This window comes from Mesoplodon mirus, assembly GCF_964341445.2.
Source record: "Mesoplodon mirus genome assembly, chromosome: 8".
Taxonomy (NCBI): Eukaryota; Metazoa; Chordata; class Mammalia; order Artiodactyla; family Ziphiidae; genus Mesoplodon; species Mesoplodon mirus.
The window spans coordinates 32,093,888-32,104,006 of record NC_138984.1 but is presented as its reverse complement, the minus strand read 5'-3'; positions in this window follow the sequence as shown (position 1 = coordinate 32,104,006).

Here is a 10,119-nt window from a genome sequence, read left to right as displayed (position 1 = left end):
GGCAGGGGTAGAGGATAGACCCTCACCTGCATGACACGTGCATTTTATAAAAAGCATTAAGTCCTTCTGGTATCACGTTGAGGATATGAATGAAGAAATACGTGACTAGTTCAGGCAACAAGGTTGATTTCTACCAGCTGCCACCAACATCAAAATTGGATTCTAATGCACTCAATTATAGTTATAAAGAGTTCTTGGGTTTTGTAGTCTAACCTCTCGTGCAGGGGTAAGGGTCTCTTCTAAAGCTTTGCTGAATGTGAGTACAGTCTTCTAGAACTGCCTCCCAATGATTTTAGGTCTGTCCCATGGAACAAAACAGAACAAATCCTCTAGCGCTTCTGTGCTGTAACTCTTCACAGAGTTAAAGACAGCAAAACTATCTGCATTGGTCTTTCTCTGGACCAAAGAGCCTCAGATTCTAAAAATGATGCTTTACTGGGTTTCTAGTTGTGGTTTGATTTATCCAGAAAACAGCAGGGAAAGAGTGACTTAATTTCCATGAATGCAGCCTAAGACCACCCAAACACTGATTTTTTTTTTTTAAATCACATTGTTAGCTCAATTTGAAGTCGTGATCAATTCCAGTGATTTTAAAATTAACTGCTCCCATATGAGCAATTGAACTTGTGTAATTGATTTTAAATATCTAAAACAGAAACTGTTTTAAACTTTCCTTATGATTTTGGCTCTGGATTTTATACTGTTGTGATCCCTTGACATACCAGTTCTGCTATCTGTTCTATTAGTTGGTATATTGCTGCATTGCAAAATGCTACAAATCCTAGCAGCTTAAAAGAACAATTAACATCTAGAGTCTCACAGTTTCTGTGGGTCAGGAATCTGAGAGGAGCTTCACTGGTGGTTCTGACTTGGGACGTTTCATGAGGTTGCAGTCACGATGTCAGGCAGAGCTGCAGTCATCTGAAGACCTTGCTGGGCTGGAGGACCCACGTCAAAGGTGGCTTACTTACATGACAAGTAAGTGGTGTTAGTTGTTGGCAGGAGTCCTCAGGCCACATGGACCTCTTCATAGGGCTAACAGAGATTCCTCCCACTTGGTGGCTGGCTTCCCCCAGAGTGACTTAACCAAGAAAAAAAAGCAAGAAGGAAGCTGCAATGCCTTTGATGTGTTTTGGAAGCCATGCAGACACTTCTGCTGAATCCTTTGGAGAGAATTATCTCCACCCTTTTTTTCTGTTTGTTTGTTTGTTTTTTGGTTTTTGCGATACGCGGGCCTCTCACTGTTGTGGCCTCTCCCGTCGCGGAGCGCAGGCTCCGGACGCGCAGGCTCAGTGGCCATGGCTCACGGGCCCAGCCGCTCCATGGCATGTGGGATCTTCCCGGACTGGGGCACGAACCCGTGTCCCCTGCATCGGCAGGCGGACTCTCAACCACTGCACCACCAGGGAAGCCCTATCTCCACCTTTTGAAGGGAGAGGCATCCAAGAATTGTGGGCATACTTCAAACCGCCATAGTGACTTACTTGCAAACTGAACAAAAGGAAAAGAGGAGTCAAAAGATCACTAAACAGGCTTGGGTTTGAATCCTGCTTCTGCCACTTACTAGCTCTGTAAGACCCTGGGAAAGTTATTAACCTCTCTGAGCCTCTTTCTTCACCTGTGAAAAGGAAAGACAGTATACACATCATTGGATTGTAGTGGCAGTTAAATAAGACGAAATATTTAAAATACTTAGTACACCATCTGGAATATAGTAGGTGTTCACTAAACTGTTCTTATTTCTTCATTCAATTAATTGATAGAAAGGCTGAAAGGACAGAACATTGTGGTTTGAACAAAAGACTACCTTGCCATGTGCCACAGAAGGTCATTGATATGAGAATGCGGGACCATATCTCTCTATGGCTGGGGTGCCAGGCATAATGAAATAAGACAGAAACCTGGTAATTAAGATGGGGACACAAGATAAAAGGAATCCGAGCCAGACAAAAAGATACACATTGAATTTACATACTGAGTAAATCTTGTGTGCACCAAGTCAATTTGTTTAATTCCTAAGTGTCCTTTACATGTTTTGCTGAAAAACAATTATCTTTGAAGGAGTAGAAAAGTCATCGATGTTCTTTAAACACATCAAAGAGTAGCATAAATAAAGTGATTTTTTGGGAAATGGTGAATATTCCATTATCTTTAGCACTCATTAAGAGACATAAGAGCTGCTGTAATCCCTAAGCTATATGAAACACTTGGTAGAGTAAGTTTAGTGCTCTTTTTCTTTTTTCTCTTTTCATATGAAAAAAAAATGGAAGCAAGGACATGGAATAAACTAAACTGGTATTTGAACTTCACAGTATCAAAAAGAAAAATCAAAATATAAACATCCTGTAACTTGTTTTTCTCACTTCCACAGAATGATTTCCATTTTCAAAGTTCCTTCTGAACATGAATTAATCTTTACAACACCCCAGGACACAGAAACTATCATTATTTCCATTTTACAGATGGAGAAGCTGAGACACCAAGACTAAACACATCTCAGTTCCTCAAGAAATTAGAATCTGGGACCCAGTAAGAAATCTGGCTTTTGTACTGCCATGTTGGCTGGCAGGCCATTATAATGTCAAGCATTGTAAAATAATTTTGTGTATTCCCAGATCATCAGGCACTCATGGCAATATTTGGCAGTTCACAGTTCACGGCGACAATGTGCTCTGAGTGATGGGGTTTACAATATCTACATGGTTATGATTATAAAATTGTGCGTAGGCCATGGAAAGAAAATAACCCAGCAGATTATATTTCAATGCACCCATTAGAGGATCAGCATGAGACACCATCAGCAGTGGAGGAATTTATCAACTTCATAGGCACCCAAGCAACGCTAAAAACTTTGACTTTACTAGAAATACAAGTAATAAAAACAGACAAGACCTGAAATGGCCTAATGGACCTAGGACAAATGTGGCAGAAGATTAACAGCACTGAATTCTCAGGAGTTGAAACATTCCCCAATATTCAGTTAGCAGTTCTTGAAATTCAGGGCCTTCAGTGTCAGCATAAATAGGTTCCTAGATGGACAGTCTTTGGCCCACATAGTCACACTGAGTTCATATTCTTAAAAACTGCTCAAGTTCTTACCTTAATGCATTTTACCTTAATGCACTGCAGTAAATCCTTTTCAATCCATTTGTCAACATTTTATCTACTATTGATGGAAATACTTTCTTTCTTATAGATCACACTTAGATCTAGGGGCATCTACCAGGGCCTTCCAGGGCATTTATATTTTTATTTTATTATAACATAGTTGAGACACATAGAAAGCTATCAAAATAATAAATTCCATCTCACTCACCATCCAACTAAAGAATTATATTGTCAATACCTTTGAACTCTTCCCAAATGCACTCGCCCTTTACTTACTCAGCAGCAACCCCTCCACTGAGTATGGAATTTATCATTCCTAATGCCCAGCTAATGTGCAGATAGTGAACAACTAGTGTATAGACAATATATGTGTGTGTATATATTTGCAATATTTACTATTATTTTGCACATCATTGTTAAGCCTTATAGAAATGGAATATTTTAAGTGTACTATAGGTACACTTTTGTAACTTGCTTTTTCTTTAAACATTATTTTTGTGAGACTCATCTGTATTGATACCTGTAGTATCCAGTTTGTTCACTTTCATCGTATGTAGCATTCTTTTGTATCATGAAAACCACTACTTATTTAACCATTCCCCTGTTTTCTATTAAGCAGCTTGTGAGTATCACATAAACTTCAATCATATTTTTGTGATTTTTCAGTGTGCACTAAAGCAATTGAAGAAAACAAACACATGAATGTTAGTGGGATATGTTTTCTGGGGGCAGAAATTGAACATATGTACTGCCTGTTTTTGAGTGTTTGTGGCTATGCCATTTTTTTTTTGTTTTGTTTTTGGCCAAGCATATGATACCTGTAATGATCATATTTATTATTATTTGTTGTTATTATTATTATGTTCTGAAATAGGTAGCCTATATGTCTAAGGCCAGTGGCATTGCCTTATTCTTCTAGGTATTCTTAACGTCTAATCTAGTGCCATATTACATCCATAAACATTCATAAGTGGTCTTCATTTGAGAATAACATTAATACTTTGTGGACACATTTCTGTGGACCAAGGATAGCTATGGAGAGGGAAGCTTCCTCTACGCAGTATAAACCTTCACAGTAACATGAAATATAAGAGTAGACCAAAGACTAAGGGGAAAGGATGTAGGTGTGTCATGTATGTATTATGAATCTAGTTTTCTATTTTATCTAATATGTCAAACATTGGCAATTATATTATTTTTCAATACTTTTATATTACAAAAACTGATAACACTATTGCAATCTGCCATCTCGTAGGGATTTCAAAGTTAAAACATAGGCTTTTGCAAGTGGCAAGAGAATTTTATACATAAAAAACGTTTAGGCAGAGACAGAGAATAATCATATTTCTAATTCACAATAAATAACTTAAACAAGGGCAGTACAATTGATGCATGGCTACATAACCACAAATGATTCCTGTCCAACAAGTTACTCACTTGATATAAAATACATTTTCAATCAATAGGTGAAGTGCACATTATCTTACAATGCCTCTGGGAGAACAAAGAAAAAAATGGAAAGCAAGAATGAGCAACCCATGGCATATATGATGATTGCTGTTACCTTACTTCTTTCCCACACTTTTTAAAAAGATAATTTATTTTATTCTATTTTGTGTAAAACAATTTTCTATTACAAAAGTAATACATGATCATTCTGGAAAATTTAAAGCATTCACAAAATTACTAATAAGAAAATAAAAATTCATTACTAATCTTATTTTTCAGATATAACCACTGTTAATGTTTACTATATATGCATTCTCTTATCTACGCATATATACACCTTTTTAACAAAACATGAATATGTTATAGAAACTATTTTATGACCTTTTTCACTAAGCAATATATCATGCATATTTTTTGTTAGCATTTTTTCTTTACCCTCATTTTTAATAGCTCCATATTATTCCATAATGTGGATGGGCCATAATTTATTTACCATGACTCCATTTTTGAACATTTGTTTCTACCCTAAGTTTTTTACCCTTATCAACAATGTTGTAGTAAGCATCCTTAATGATAAATCTTTAGATATATCCATGATGGATTCACCTGCGATAAATTCTTAGAAATGGGATAGCTGAGCCAAAAGCTGCACACGCATAGAATGGTTTTCTTATGTGTTGCCAAGTTGCTGTCCAAAGAAATACCAATTTTTACGCTCACTGTCACAATTTAAGAATGCTCATTTCTTCACACAATAGTTTTAGTACATTGCCTTGATGACCTCAAGGCTTCACTACTCCCTGGATCTATACTCTTTGCCCTATGACTTCGAAGTGGCCTCTGCTGTGGCTGAGGCATAATTTCCTGCCCCTGACCTTGACCATGTGCACTTTCTCTGGCCAGTGTGATACTAGCAGTAACGATGAATGAGTATCCTCAAAAATGATTACGTCATTGGGCCTGCTCTTTGTGTTTCTGCCATCACTATGAGAAGACATTGCATAGGCTAATCCACTGGTCTCAGGAAGAGGATGAGGAGCAATAACAGCAAAACCACCCACCAGTCAGCCACAAGGTGTATGACTACTTGAGTCCAGGAGAGACCAGAAAATCCACTCACTTGAGCCCAGTCGTGATTAGCCAACACCCAGCCAACTGGAAAACTTGCGAAAAATAATAAATTATTTCTATATTTAGCCACTGGTTCTTGGGATAGTTTGTTATGCAGCAATAGCTAACTGATATAGTTACCAGTGTTACTTTCCCCACAACAGTTAACATTTGGATAAAATTTTACAGACTATGAAGTATTTTCATTATATTTCCTTATTCATTATTAACATAATTTTATAGATCAGAAAACCAGAGTTCAGGAAAGATTATGATTTGCTCAAATACTCTTAGTTATTAAGTGGCAGAGACAGGGTTCAAACAGAGGTCTTATAACCATGCACTTTTCTCTATTCCAAACTTTTTCTGTTAAGAACCAGATAGTAAATTACTTTAGGTTTTGCAGATCATATGGTCTCTTGTACCTACTCAACTCTGCCAATGTAGCACAAAAGCAGCTATAGACAATACAAAAATGAATGGGTGTGGTTGTGTTCCAATAAAACTTTATTTACAAAAACCATCTTGGCCACTCCACAGGGAATGTCTGTGGCTGGTACTTCCACCTCTCAAGTCAATAGCTAGCAACTTCCTCATCAGTACTAATGAAGGTGCTGAAAGTTTGGTATCTCCTCTTCCAAAGTGCAGATCACCTATCTAAATTACATACATATAATCTAGATTACATATACATATAAATAAAATATATATACTTAAAATCTAAATGATAAATATATATAATATGTGTGTAATCTAAGTTATGTATAAATTGTATATATGCCTGATACTGGTATATATCTAAATACTATATATATATATATATATATATATATATATATATATATACACACACACACACACATATATATACCAAGATTTCACAGATTCAAAAGTGACAAAGATTTATCTTGTTCAATTTCATTTCAATTTCATTTGAAAACTGAAGCTGCCAGGGAACCACAGTCAAAAAAACAACTACTGGTAATAGACCTCCTTGAAAGCAATCACAGGTCAAAGGCCCACTGCTGCAAAGGAGATGATGGAAAATGTAAAGTTGGAAAACTGTATAAACGGCTGCTGGTCAGTCATGAAAATAGAAAATAACCGAGCAGAATCCATCAAAATAGGTGATGTGTGAAAATGAGAATTTCCCAACTTGGTTCACAAAGGAGAGATTTGGAATGAAAACACATGAATGCACGAATGAATGAATGAGTGATTGAAGAAGTGCTTAGGGAGCTAATGTCAACCAACTCCATCTCAGTAAAGGTTAATTGAGACAAGGCAGCTGCCTCATCTGCTGGGGGTTGCAGCCCATATTGAGAGGGTTGGCAGCGACGATATTTTGCAGTTTTAAAGTGATCAGAACCATTTTCAGTGATCTCTGGTTTTAGAAGAGCTCAGCTGTGGGGCCACACAGTGTGGAAAGGAGCAAGGAGTCACACTGAATTTCAGGATTGAATCCCAGCTCTGCCATTTACTAGCTTTGTGCCCTTAGGGGGGTTGTTTAGCTCCCCTTGAGCCTCTATTAAAGAATATATAAAATGAACACAATAATAGATGCTGCCTCATAGGATTGTTCTGCAGATTAAATGAGGTAACACGCTTAATGTGCTTAGCATAGTCCCTGACCACATGGAAGAAATCGATCAATTATTAGCTTTTTGCTAAGGCCAGAGCTGGATGCTGAGGATAAGACAGAATCTCTGCCTTTGTGGAACTCAGAGTCTAGTGGGAGACATAGATCAACATAGGCAACTACAATGAAGTGTGAGAAGTGCCATAACAAGAGCATTTATTGGGATTCTGAAGGGAAAAGAGAAGGGAATGAATGACTCTTTTACTGAGAGTCTGAGGGGCTGAGTGTGTGTGAGAGAGACACACACACACAGAGAGAGAGACATTATTATTATTAATGTTGTTGAGTAACTACAGTAATCAATTACAATCACTAAACTGTAATCTCCTTGAGGGTAGGGATTAAAGACTACCCCTGTGCCCAGCACAGCCCTTGGAGCTCAATCATGGTTTGATGACTATTTGTTGATTTATATATTATAATAAAGAAAATCTTTAGTAAAGAAAAAAGTTAATTTTATAATTCAATATTTGAAGAGGGGAAGCGATCTAGCTGTCCTTATGGTCAAGTCCTATATTTTTGAGGCTCCATTGAGTTTATATAGTGTTATTGTTAAGAGTTTGGGAAGAAGTCAAATATGAGTTTGCATTTCCGTTTCAGCCCTAATTTACTGACTGTTAGACCTGAGGTAAGTGATTCACCCCTTCTAGGGAAGTTTCTTTGTGTGTAAAATGATGTTTGGCTTAGGGATTAAGAGCACCAGCTCTGAAGCTAGGCTGCCTGGGTCCAAATCCTGGCTTTGCCACCAGTTAGCTGCGTGATGGTGGACAAGTTAGTTTGGGTTCCCCACAAAGCAGACCCTGAAATAAGGACTTGGGTGCAAGTAGTTTATTTGGAAGGTAATCCCAAGAAGCACAAGTGAGGAGAGAGACAGGAAAGGAGAAAAAGGCTGCCCCCCCCCCTCAACAGATGTGCAAGTGGACAGGTTACTGCTGGGGGAACTGGGGCTTAGTTTCCATAAGGTAGCATGAAGAATCGGCCTCAGATGAGTCCCACCAAAGGAAGAGGAAGCTGGGTCATTCATGCACCAGCTTGTGAACTTCATTAAAACATTTTAAAATTGAAATACATTTGACATATAACAGTGTGTCAATTTAAGGTTATAGCATGCTGATTTGATACATTTACATACATTTGCTACATTTATATATGGTAATATGATTGCCATTCTAGCATGGTTAGCACTCTATCACATAATTATCATTTCTTATTTGTGGTGGGAATAAGATCCAGTTTCTTAGCAAGTTTGCTGATTATGATAAAATATTGTTGTCTATGTTCAGTACACTGTGCATTAGTTCTCCAGGACGTATTCGTCTATTCATCGCAAGTCTGTACCCCTAAACAACAGCTCTCCTATTCTCCCACCCCCAGCCTCCGGTGACCACCATTTTACTCTCTGTTTTTATGAGGTTAGCTTTTTCAGATTCCTCATATAAGTGATATCATACAGTATCTCTCTCTCTCTGCTTGACTTATCTCACTTTGCATAAAGTCCTGAAGATCCATCCATATTGTCACAAATAGAAGGATTTCCTTCTTTCTCATGGCTAAGTAATATTCCATGGTATAAATATGCAGCATCTTCTTTATCCATTCATTCATCTATGGACACTTAGGTTGTTTCTATATCTTGGCTATTGTGAGTCATGCTGCAATAAACATGGGTGTGCATTCTTCAATATCCTGTTTTCATTTCCTCTGGGACTATACCCAAAAGTGGAATTGCTGGATCACATGGTGAACTGCATTAATAGAGAGCTGTCTCTGTGGGGAAGGATGAAGTACTCAGCTCTTCCAGGATGCCCTACTCACAGGCTGAGCAAGAGAAAGCCCCAAGGTAGAGAGCCTGAGACCATGGACATGTGAGGCAAGAAGCTGTCTTTGAACAGAAAATATCCGCGGCTGCTGCAGTTGACATTGCAGCTTCAGGTGAGCCATGGGGACATGAGCAGGGCATCAACAGTGTCCAAAGCACTAGCTGTCTTTTCTTCCTTCCTTTCTTCCTTCCTTTCTTCTTTCCTTTCTTTCTTTCTTCCTTCCTTCCTTCCTTCCTTCCTTCCTTTCTTTCTTTCTTTCTGTCTGTATATTAGAATTTGTAGAGGAGACTTTACAAATGACAACTAAATGCAATGCATGATCTTTGATTAGATCCAAGATAAAAAAAAGTATAGCTATAAAGGGCATAATTAGGATGATTGAGGAAATTTAAATATACATGGTCTGCCTATTAGGTAACATGATTGTATCACTATTGAATTTCCTGAGTATGATAATCATATTATAGCTATTTAGGAGATGATCCTTACTCATAGGAAATTCATGCTGAAGTATTTATGGGTAAATTGGAATGACATTTGCAACTTTCTTTCATTCATTTCCAGAAGGAAAAATTAAACACACACATGCATGCATATGGAGGGAGGGAAAGGAAGCAAATGTGGCAAAATTTTAACAATTGGTGAATGTAGGTAAGGGTATACAAGTGTTCACTGTACTATTATCTTTTGACTCTTGTGTAAGCTTCACATTTTTTTTTCAAAATAGAGTAGGAAAAATGTAAAGAGTAGACTCTGTCCCCTAAAGCTGCTGTGAGAATTAACTGCGAGCTCCTGTATAGGGATGCGTAGTGTGGCTAAGAGTAAAGACTTGGTCCAGGCTGCCTGAACTCAAACTCCAGCTCTCTCATTAGCTAGCTGGGTGACCTAGGCAAGGGGCTCACTTGGGGTGCCTAAGTTTCCTCACCTGCCAACTGGGACTAATAAAAGTGCTTTCTTCATGAAGTTGTTGTGAGGATCAAATGGGACAATGCA